Here is a 12,088-nt window from a genome sequence, read left to right as displayed (position 1 = left end):
GGGGTTGCCACACAACATACCCAGGCAATGGTTATCACAAGCGGTCCGCCAAGATATTCCACAATCCATTCCTGTGGATTATACGAAGTGACAGCCACACACATTCGTTGTGGTTCCGTGTACCGATGATCAACCCACTCTTGTGGGCAGAGGAGATTTCCAAGCCTCAGCTGCGACTAACTGAAGCGATCAGCTTTTCCAGTCTCTCTCTCTCTCATTTTAGACTGACCGACTGCCTGTCTGCAGATCGCTCTCTCTCTCTTATGGTTAATCCATAGTTAGCGCTGTCAGCCTGTGACTGACGTCATAGTCCCGCCTCCTCACGCCGGCGCTCTTAAAGAAACAGTCACAGTACGACCGCAGGCTCGTAACAGCAGCAACACAACTTCCCGACTTTTGAACTCACTGCTTCAACTAATAAAGACAACCATGCCATTTGCCTTCTTAACCACCCGATCAATCTGTGCAGTCTCTTTCAGGGAGCGATGAACTTGGAGTCTGAGATCCCTCTGATCATCAGCACTGTTCAGGGGTTTGCATTTAACAGTGTACTGTCTCATACATTCGACTTACCGAGCTGCCAAGATGATCATCACTGATCAAATCTCACTGAGATTTCTCAGGTCCTGTTGAATTTATTGTCAAGTGCACAAGTACGGGAAGGTACAGGTACAGAGAAACATTGACTTGTGGCAGTATCACAGGCAAGTACATTCAGATAACACACGGAACACAGATTATACGATTCTCTGTCAGTAACAATCTATTATCTATAAACATGTCATTAACCGTATTTTATATACAGTACTTTCTGTCATGATCAATATTTAAATGTGCAATAACGGACTTGGAAATGTTGAATTTGGTCCATGTTTCCATTCCTCCTGTAATCCACAACCAGCTCCTTTGTTTTTGACACAATGAGGGAGAGGTTATTTTCTTGACACCACTGTGTCGGGGTGATGACTTCTTCTCTGTCGGCTGTCTCGTTATTATTTGAGATTAGGCCAGTCAGTGTAGTGTCGTCAGCAAATTTAATAAGCAGATTGGAGCTGTGGGTGACGACACAAGTCATGGATATACAGAGAGATAAAGGAGGGGGCAAGGAGACGCCCCTGTGGGGTATGTGTGCTGGGGGTCAGAGAGACAGAGGTGAGGGAGCCCACTCGCGCGATCTGACAGGAAGTCCAGGATCCAGCTACACAAGACACGGTGAAGGCCGAGGTCTCTGAGCTTCTTGTCGATACTTCTCGCCTTCGTATGGCTGCTACTCTGCCCATGACTGCAAGGAACGGCAGAGAACTTTGGAGAGCAGAGAACATCAGAGAAACAAGCCTCCCCTCCATGGACTCTTCCTACACTTCCCCTGCCTCGGAAAAGCAGGCCATGTACTCACAACCTGGACATTCTTGCTGCAAACCCGCTCCCCATCGGGGAAGAGATACAAAAGCTTTAAAGCGCGAAACACCCGGCTCAAGGTCGGCTTCCTGTCTGTGGTTATAAGCCAAATGAATGATAAAATGGACTCGACCTCACAATGTAACTCGACGTGACCCTGCACCATATGTCTATCTACACTGCACTTTCTCTGCAGCCATAATGCTTTGTTACAGTTATTGTCTTGTCGTATATCAACTCAATGTACTGTCGTAATGTACTGATCTGTGTGGCTGGTACGTCAGGCAAGCTATTCACTGTAGCTCAGTACGTGATAAGAATAAACAATATCCCCATTTTAATTGTGTGGAAATATTAGACAGACTGAGCTTCTGCTTTGGAAACTCAGAAGGAAACTTAACTGACTGTTGTAATTTCTGAGGAATGCAAATAAATGGAAAAGGCTTCAATCTCGCATTACGATCTGCGGTAACTGGGATCAGGTGACCGGTGGTGGGTCTCCCATATCAATATCAGAATCAGGTTTAATAGCACCAGCATATGTCATGAAATCTGTTGTCTCTGCAGCAGCAGGAGAACCTAATTCATAACAATAGATTTTAACAACTATGAATTACAATAATATACATATTAAATCGTTAAATTATATAAGTAGTGCAAAAATAAACATAAAAACTAAACTCTTTTAATTGTGTGGATATTCTGGAGCAAAGCTTAACTGAACTGTCCACATTGATGAGAAGCTCAGAAAAATAGTAAAGGCTAAATTCTCATATGAATGGGTCAGGCATCCAGAAATATTGGCTGCACTTTGGCAGGGAGAAACAGTGGAATAGACCATAAGACCATAAAATATTGGAGCAGAAGTTGGCCATTCGGCCCACCGAGTCTGCTCCGTCATTCAATGATGGCTGTTCCAATTCATCCTGTCATCTCCACTCCCCTGACTTGGTCCCATACCCTTTGATGCGCTGGCTAATCAAGAAGCTATCTATCTCTGCCTTAAATACACCCAATGACTTGGCTTCACAGCCACTCATGGCAACAAATTCCACAGATTTACCACCCACTGACTGAAGTAATTTAATCGCATCTCCATTCCAAAATGGGCGTCCTTCAGTTCTGAAGACATGCCCTCTTGTCCTAGCATCCCCTACCATTGGAAATTTACTTTGCCATATCTAATCTGTAATGGTCTTTTAACATTCAGAATGTTTCTATGAGGTCCCTATTATTCTCCTGAACTCCAGGGGACACAGCCCATGAGCTGTCAGACCCTCCTCATATGGTAAACCTTTCATTGCTGGAATAATTCTAGTGAATCTTCTCTAAACCCTCTACAATGCCAGTATATCATTTCTAAAATAAGGATCCCAAAACTGCACACAATAGTCTGTGTGATCTCACGAGTGCCTTACAGAGTCGCACCATCGCATCCTTGCTCTTAATTCAACCCATAGAGACTCTACACCTTCCAGTCATATGTCATCTCCTTCCAATGATTTAATATTGTACACAGGGCCACACCACTTCCTGTGCCTACCCACCTCTCTTTCAGATACACCGTACATCGTTGGACTTCCAGCTGCCAATGGCCGCCATTCTTTAGCCAAGTTTCACAGATAGCCACAGCGTCATGTTTGCCAATCTGTAGCTGGATTTCAAGATTGTTCATTTTATTCCTTATGCTGCGTGCATTCAAATACAACACTCTCAGTCCAGTATGTGCTGCTTTCTGTTTTAATCGCACAATGACTCTATTGCCCTGTAACTCATGCCACTGGTTTTGATTAAGCTTCATCTCCTGCCTGTTCTTTCTATAATCTCCGTTGCACACAATCTTTGATTTATTTCTGTTTTCCCCTTCCTCAGCCCAATCACTCCGGGTCCCATCTTTGTATACCTGTCTGGACACGCCCCTCTGCTGACTGCTCCTCCTCCTCCCTCAGTCACCTACTCCTGAGGTTCAATAACATTGCTGACTGAGTTTACCACCGTCAAATGCCAGGAGGGATATAATAATAATAATAATAATAATAATAATAATAAGAAGAAGAAGAAGAAGAAGAAGAAGAAGAAGAAGAAGAAGAAGAAGAAGAAGAAGAAGAAGAAGAAGAAGAAGAAGAAGAAGAAGAAGAAGAAGAAGAAGAAGAAGAAGAAGAAGAAAGTTTCTGGTGGCAGCCGTGTAAATAAAATGTGATCTAGCGTGTCCAATCCGTTAATAATCTTACCTGTTTCATTCAGATCCCCTCTCATCCTTCTAAGAATGCGAAGGAGACAGACAAACTGAGCCAAGTCACAGACTGATGAAGGGGAGGAATGATCCATTTTGATACAGAGAGGGAAGCAGAGAGTTTGATATTGTGCCTGACACCGGAACTGTAGCCAGTTAGAAGATGAAGTCTTGTTCCTCCAAATTGTTTTGAGCTGTGAAAGTGTTTTTTTATCAGAAGACACAATGGAGACTAAAATTATCTGAGTTGAAATGTTGTCCTTCTCCCAGTGACGTGCTTTGTAAACTTTCAACAGTGTAGAAAGATCAAGGGATTTGTGTATGGGAATCTCAAACGTTGTTTCCGCTGTATCTGTCAGTTCACCAGCGCTTGAATGTCGCCGATCCTTGAATGTGGGGCGGAGATACGGGAGAAGACAGCGCCCCACTCGCTGCAAGACAGCCCGATCACGTGTCCATGTTCGTGATCTGATTGGATACATTGCCACGACGTTGATAGCAGTGTGATGTCATTCACTGACGAAGTGTCTCGGCCCGAAAAGTTGACAGCTCGTTTCAACGGATGCTGAGTTCATCCGGCTTGTTTGTACGTGTTGATGTCATTCACTGGCACTCATTTTGGAAGGGATTCAATCGGCCATCGCAGATACACCAACAGCTTCGCACTGGGAAGTGACCGTTCACCTGCTCCGTGTGTGCAAAGAGACACATTCAGTTAACCCACCTTGTGATGCTCCGGTGAGTTCACAATAAATAGAGGCCACATTTCTGTCCGGAGTGAGCAAAGAGATTTACTCAATGATCCCAGCTACGGCAACACCAGCAACTTCACATCAGGGAGGAAGTTCTAATCAGCTCCGTGTTAAATGTTTAACCATCACGGTGACTGAAGGCAGCTGCAGGTTCATCAGGGACTGTTACTGTCAGATTCTGCAGTTCTTTCAGCTGCTCATCGCACCCAGGACTGAACCCTGGTCACTGAGCATTGGAAGAGTCTGTTCTGCTGATGTTAACCTTAAACTGGACTGATGTTTAATATTGTGGATCTGTGAAAGATAAACCAGTTCTGTTTCAAATCCCGTGTCTCAGGTACTGACTGTCTCTGCCAGACTCAGAATGTACACTAGAGAGGCCCATGTTTCTGTTCCATATCAGTATTTAGAAATATATCCCTGCCACTCCCCATTCAATCTCCCTGTGATTACCGTTTGCAGCTAGTCGCCACTCTAGGAGATTTCCCTTGAATTTCATAAAATCATAGAAATCTACAGCACATTACAGACGCTTTGGCCCACAATGTTGTGCCGACCATGTAACTTACTCTAATTCTGCCTGGAATTACCCTACCGCATAGCCACCTATTTTCCTAAGCTCCATGTACTTATCTAAGAGTCTCTTAAAAGACCCTATTCTATCCGCCTCTACAACCGTCGCCCGCAGTCCATTCCACACGCACACACACCACTCTTTGCTTTAAAAAACTTTGCTCTGACATCTCCTCTGCACGTACTTCCAAGCAGCTTAAACCTCTGCCCCTCGTGTTAGCCGTTTCAGCCCTGGGAAAAAGCCTCTGCCTATCCACACGACCAATGCCTCTCATCATCTTATACACCTGCATGAATTCCCTGCATGATTTTCCCCGGGCTGAATAAGACGATGAGCTCACTGTGGTTGTGACGTTCTTCAGGGCTCTGGACAAAGTTGGTTAAACTCCTTCTTCCCTGCTCTTTTCAACGTTTTGGGTCATTTTCACCAATTTTAAAGGACGGTGCCTCAGACAGCTGGGTTGTTGCAATTGTTACATACCAGGAGCAACAGATCACTAATGGAGTCTGGTTTCGATGTGAAAACCACTATCTTTATTAGTATCTACTCCAAATATAAAAGATTAAACAAAATAAACAGAAGTTAACAGTGTAATGCGTATATGTAGCTCCTAAACTATCAAGCTTGGGAAACAATGTTTAAAGTCTTAAGATGGTAAAGTAGAAAAGTTCAGTAATCCACGGAATAAGTGAGTGAAAGGAGAGATTTGTAAATCCACACGAACATGTAGAGAGAAGGCAATTACGAAGAATTCCACACACATTTTACGCTGGGTAAACGAAATAACAGTCGCCGAAGATCTTAGCCGTCGATTCGTTCCGAAATACACTTCAAAATATCACCAGGTGACAGTGACAGGAATATCGTCTTCAAGTGGTTACCACAGAACACCCCGATTCCAGGTAATGGCCAACAGAAGTGATAGCACGGGATACTCCAACAAATCCACACGTATGAATTATACGAAGTGACAGTCACACATACGTTGTGCACTGCGTGCTGATGATCAACCCAGTCTTTTGGGCATGGAAGAGTTCCAACTCGTAGCAGTGAGAAGCTGAAGTTCCAACAGCTGCTCTCTCTCTCTCTCTCTCTCTCTCTCTCTCTCTCTCTCTCTCTCTCTCTCTCTCTCTCTCTCTCTCTCTCGCTCTCTCTGACGTCACAGTCCCGCCTTACTCTGGCACTTAAAGCGACACTCAAGTAAACGAACCCGCGGTTTCGTAAAACAATGCACCTCTAAAGTCTGACAGCAGACTAGTGAATGAATCTTCGATGGAGCAGAGTCAGAAACCAGAGAGTTGCCAGCCTGAGCCAGGGCTTTGGGGCTCCGGAGAAGGATGCAGTCCAGAGTTTACGAGGAGGAGGAGGAGCAGGAATCAGACCAGCAGCATGCGGCTACAAAAGAAAGATCAGAAACATTTGGAAACTGGCTGACCGAAAAAGAAGGTGGTTAAGTTCTGCAAAATACTGGTGGAAATCAACAGATGAGGCAGCAAATATGGAGAGGAATAAACAGTCTACGTTTAGGCCGAGCCCCTTCAGTATGCCTAGACTGTGTACTCCGCTGCTTAGTTGCTGGCTGAACTGCAGAGCTCCTTCAGCATTTTGTGTGTGTACGTCTCTGTATTTCCAGTAACTGCAGAATCTCTCGTGTTTCACATCTGCATTTTACCTTGGCATGAGATACACGTTGATATTGAGTATATTGTATATGGGAGCCGCTTTCTGCGTTAAAACAGCTGCTGATTTTTCTATACACACGAAAAAAAATGAGGTATGGACATTGAACCAGTGCTTGCAGAAATGTTTAATGGCGTCGTGATTACCCATAAGGACTTGCGTCACAGTTTTTGGCCGGCGCTGATGCACCGATCGAATGAGCAGGCGTCAGGGCTGTTGACGTCACTGTGTACACGTATGCGCGCAGTACAGAAAAGGCCTTGGAAAATTTCAATGCAGGTGAGAGTTATTCTCCATTCTGCTAATTTAAACTCCAACTTCGGGACAATGCCCTTGAGGTGCGGCCATTATGGCCCGCAATCCCGGGACAGTCCTGTCTTTTGTTTCCCTCTCTGTCATCCCCACGATCCGTACACGGGCCCCGGGGAGCTTAGGGCTGATGAGGGAATGGGAGCCAATGCATCTCTCAGACAGAGCTGAGCTCCAGCTATCTGAATGCAAGGATTAGGAACTCGGAGAAAGGGAACTTTTTTTTTACATCAGCTGTGAGAAAGCCACCTTTGTTCTACCTCCAATCCTTAATAAGAGAAAATCCACAGATGTTGGAAATCCAAACAACAAACACAAAATGCCGGCGGAATTCATCATTAGTACACTTTTCGATGGTTGCTGCCTGGTCTGCTGAGTTCCTCCTGCATTTTGTGCGTGTGTTGCTTGTTCAAACTCCTCTTGTTCTGGACTTTTCTACCGGTGAGAAGATATTTTGTCCCATTCTCTCTGGGTACATAATGATATCAAACAAGTAGCTTTCACATCTGGAATGTGCCAGACTCCAATGAGACGGACTACATTGCCATCAATGAGTTCACCACCATCTGTCACCTGGGAGAGGATTCATGGGAAATATTTATGTACACTACAGAAACTGGTGATACATGTGTGCATTGTGATGATGCAAAAGTTGCTGGAGAATTTGCAAGTGAGAAGAAATGGCTTGATATTTGGAAATCTGACTTTTTAAAGCATATATGTCAAACTCAAGGCCCGTGAGATAATGTCTAATTACTATTAAAGCTGGCCCCAGTAATCGAAGAGCCTATGGCGTATGATATGGCTAATGCTGAGTTTATTCAGGTACTAGGTTTTCAGGGTTTTTAGTGTTTATTCGGCAGTCTTGCTTGGCAGTCTTCTTCATAAGAAACCGAATTTGTAAAGAAAAACACTTTGTAGTTATAGCAGAGGCTGAGACACATGAGAGCAGGCTGAAAAAACGGAGGCAACGAAAGCTGCGTTCACACGCGTCCGACTGATGCAGTATGAAGCTGCATTTTGCTCAATCCGGCCCGTGACCTAAAATGAGTTTGACACCCCTGTTTTAAAGCATCATTTAGCAAGCCAACCAGATATTGACAATATGCAAAGGCTTTGGTGAGAAAATCCTTCATTACCCATTCCAGGCCTGCTACATAGGTTGTGTGAGAGTGCAGATGAACTGGATCAAACCCAGAAGAGGTCAAATTTCCTATCGACAGTGATTTGCCAGCTGTGAAAATGAATTCCTCTCTATATTAAATTCACTGTGCGCATGTTGTCACTGGGTAAAAAAATGCACAGTACAAGGTTTATGTGCACAAGGGTCATTACAAATTAGAGGGGACATTGGTGGGAAGTTGGGGAGACCTCCAGTGTCCCTGATGCCCTCACCTACAAGATGTGCATCCAGCTGCAGCTTGTAACCCTGCACTTCAAGGAGCTGGAATTTGAAATGGGTGAATTCCAGATCATCCAGCAGTTGGAGGGGGTGATAGATATGACATGAAGATGGGTAAGTTACACTCAAGGTTCAGGACACAGGACACTGGGTGAGAGCCAGGAAGGGGAATGAGGTTAAATAGCAGAGTACTCTTGTTGATATCCCACACAACAACAGTAGACCACTTTATTGGGGGGAATTACCTGGCAAAGGAAAGTCAAATAGCTGATAGGGGATTCGTTAGTTAGTGGAACAGAACAACAGGGGATGAATATCCTAGTGGTAAGGCTTGCTGGTGGGGGGGGGAGAGGTGATGTGGTTACAATAAGCTGTAGAAGGTATGGGAGTCAGAATGACAGAACAGATAGTGGAGAGGGTGAATTGAGTTGACTTTATTACATACATACTTCATAAACATGAGGAAAATGCAATCGTATCAGCATGAATTAATCAGTCTGATGGCCTGGTGGAAGATGATGTCCCGGAGCCTGTTGGTCCTTTTGCTGTGGTACTGTTACCTCGATGGTCACAGCAGGAACAGTTTGTGGTGGTGGTGAATTTGGCCTGTTGTTCCCTGATATCCTTTGGGCCCTTTTTCCACACCTGTCTGTGTAAGTGTACTGAATTGTGGAAAGTAGATTGTGCAATGTATAATTTCCTTGTTTATATTTAGAGCCTTTTTTAGGTGTATAAAATGATGAGGGGTATTGAGCGTGTGGGTGGCCAGAAGATTTTTCTCCAGGGTTGAAATGGTTAACAGGAGGGGGCATAGTTTTAAGGTGCTTTGAAATAGTTACCGAGGGGATGTCATGGAGTAAGTTCTTTATACAGAGAGTGGTGGGTGGGTGGAATGCACTGCCAGTAGCAGTGGTCCAGGCAGGTACAATGGGGTCTTTTAACAGACTCTTAGATAGGTACATGGAACTTAGAAAATTAGAGGGCTATGCAGTTTCTACCTTATCATGCCCTGGAGATGTATCCACCCTAATCTGCCACAGAATAGCAAACAGCTCCTCTTCTTTAGTCTGTACAGGGTCCATGATTTTTTAAAAATCTAGGCAGTTACTAGAGTAAGTTACATTGTTAGCGAAACATTTTAGGCTGAATGGCATGGAATACGCTGTAGATTTCGATGTTCTATTTTGAACAGCAAAATAACTTCTCTTCTTTAAACTGTAGAGGGTCCACGATTTTAATGCCTCTTTTCCACACTCCCATAGACCCTGTGTCCATCTCCTGAGTAAATAGAGATGAAAAAATATTTAAGATCTCCCCCATATGCTTTGGTTCCACACGTGGATTGCCATTCCGGTCTTCCAGAGGACCCACTTAGTGCCTTGCAATCCTTTTGCTCTTAATCTATCACTAGAATCCCTGAGGATTATCCTTCATCTTTTCTGCGACAGCAACCTCATGCCATCTGTTAGTCATCCTGATTTATTTCTTATGTGTTCTCTTGCATTTCTTATACTCTGTAAGAACCTGCCTGCCTATCCCTGTTATGCAACTCCATTTTGTCCTTCACCAGGGTCTCAATATCTCTTAAAAACCAAGGTTCCCTACAGTTTCTACCTTTTCCTTTTATTCTGACAAGCACATACCCGCTTTGTACTATCAATATTTAGATTTGAAGGCCTCCCATTTACCAAGCACACCTTTTCCATAAAGCAGCCTGTCACAGTTGCCAGATCCTGGTGTCATAATTCCAGGTGTTGATCCATCCCTGAACACATCTACCTGTCCTACACTGCTCCTTGTATTGAAATATACAGGGGTCAGCATAGTCACTGCGCTATTCCTGACTTTGTCTGAGGACAGAACAACAACTGTCTCCAAAACCCCTCCACCCTCTGTTCCATTATTCAGGGCCCCTGCAACTTTAGTTTAACCCCCCCCCCCCCACCTACGCCCTCCTCCCACCATGCAGCTCTATCACCCATTTGACTTTCGTCACCCAAATCTATAAATAGGAGGTGCATACCAGGTGCAGGCAGATAAGAACAAATGGGGTACTTATGAAGTACAGGAAATTCAAGTGAACACTGATGAAAGAAGGCATGAGGTTGCCCCAGCAGACAAGGTGAAGGAGAATCCTCAGGGATTCTGCAGATAGGTTAAGAGCAAAAAGATTGCAAGGGAAAAAATTAAACCTCTGGTAGATCAGAATGGTAATCCACATGAGGTAACAAAATAGATCGGTGTGATTTTTTGCACATGTGCAGGAACCGGATATATAAGTATTTGGATAGTTGTGGATTGATTAAGGATAGACAGCATGGCTTTGTGCATGGTAGGTCATGTCGAACCAACCTTACAGAGTTTCCCGAGGAAGTTATCAGGAAATTGGATGAAGGCAAGGCAGTGGATGTTGTCTGCATGAACTTTGGCAAGGCACTTGGCAAAGTCTCATATGGGAGGTTGGTCAAGAAGGTTCAGTTACTCAGCATTCAAGATGAGACAGTAAATTGGATGAGACAGTTTCTTTGGGAGAAGCCAGAGTGTGGTAGCAGATGGTTGCCTCTCTGACTGGAAGCCTGTGACTATTGGTGTGCCAGAGGGATCAGTGATGGATCTGTTGTTGTTTGTCATCTGTATCAGTAATCTGGATGATAACATGTTTAGCTGGATCAGCAAATTTGTGGATGACACCAAGACTGGGGGTGTAGTGGACTGTGAGGAAGACTATCATGGTTTACAGTGTGAACTGGACCAGCTCGGAAAATGGCTTGAGAAATGGAAAATGGAATTTAATGCAGACAAGTGTGAGGTGTTGCACTTTGGTAGGACCTACCAGGGTAGGTCTTACACAGTGACTGGTCGGGCTCTGAGGAGTGTTGTAGAAGAAAGGAATCTAGAAATACAGGTTTTCTCTGAAAGTGGTGTCACAGTTCGATAGGGATGGAATGAAAGATTTTGGCACATTGGCCTTCGTGAACTGAAGTACTGCCTACTGGAGATAGATGTTATGTTGACTTTGTACAAGATATTGGTGATGCAGAATTTGGAGTATTTTGTGTAGTTTTAGACACCAACCTGCAGGAAAGATGTAAAAGAGTTTGAAGGAGTTCAGAGAAAATTCACAAGGATGTTGTCAGGTCTGGAGGACGGGTTATAAGGAGAAATTGAACAGGTCTGGGATTTATTCCTTGGAATGTAGAAGATTAAGGGGAAATTTTGATGGAGGTGTACCACAATTGTGAGGGCTATAGATGAGGTAAATGCAAGCTGGCTTTTACCACTAAGATGGGGTGGGACTACAACCAGAGGCCATGTGTTAAAAGTGAAAGGTGAAACTTTAAGGGCAATATGAGGGGAAACTTCTTCACACAGATGGTCATCCGGGTGTGGAATGAGCAGCCAGCACAAGTGGTGCATGCGAGCTCATTTTCAACATCTAAAAGGTTTGTATATGTACCTGGATGGTAGGGGTATGTGAGTAGACAATTTAAATAGTTCAACACAAACTAGATGGGCCAAAGGGCCTGCATTTGTGTTGTACTTTTCCATGACTGACAAGAACCTTAAATAATACTAACATTCACTTGAATTCCTTTTAACAGCTGTGCATACCAACCATACATCTGAGTAGGAGATATTTACATGGCATTAAAACTGGCAGTTTAAATTAACAGTACCGAAAGGAAAATCACAGCTGCATGTCAACAAAGCCTATTTGCATGAGAGTGTTTCAGTTACTG

This window comes from Hemitrygon akajei, unplaced genomic scaffold (genome assembly GCF_048418815.1).
Source record: "Hemitrygon akajei unplaced genomic scaffold, sHemAka1.3 Scf000130, whole genome shotgun sequence".
Lineage (NCBI taxonomy): Eukaryota > Metazoa > Chordata > Chondrichthyes > Myliobatiformes > Dasyatidae > Hemitrygon > Hemitrygon akajei.
This window is presented reverse-complemented; position numbering follows the sequence as displayed.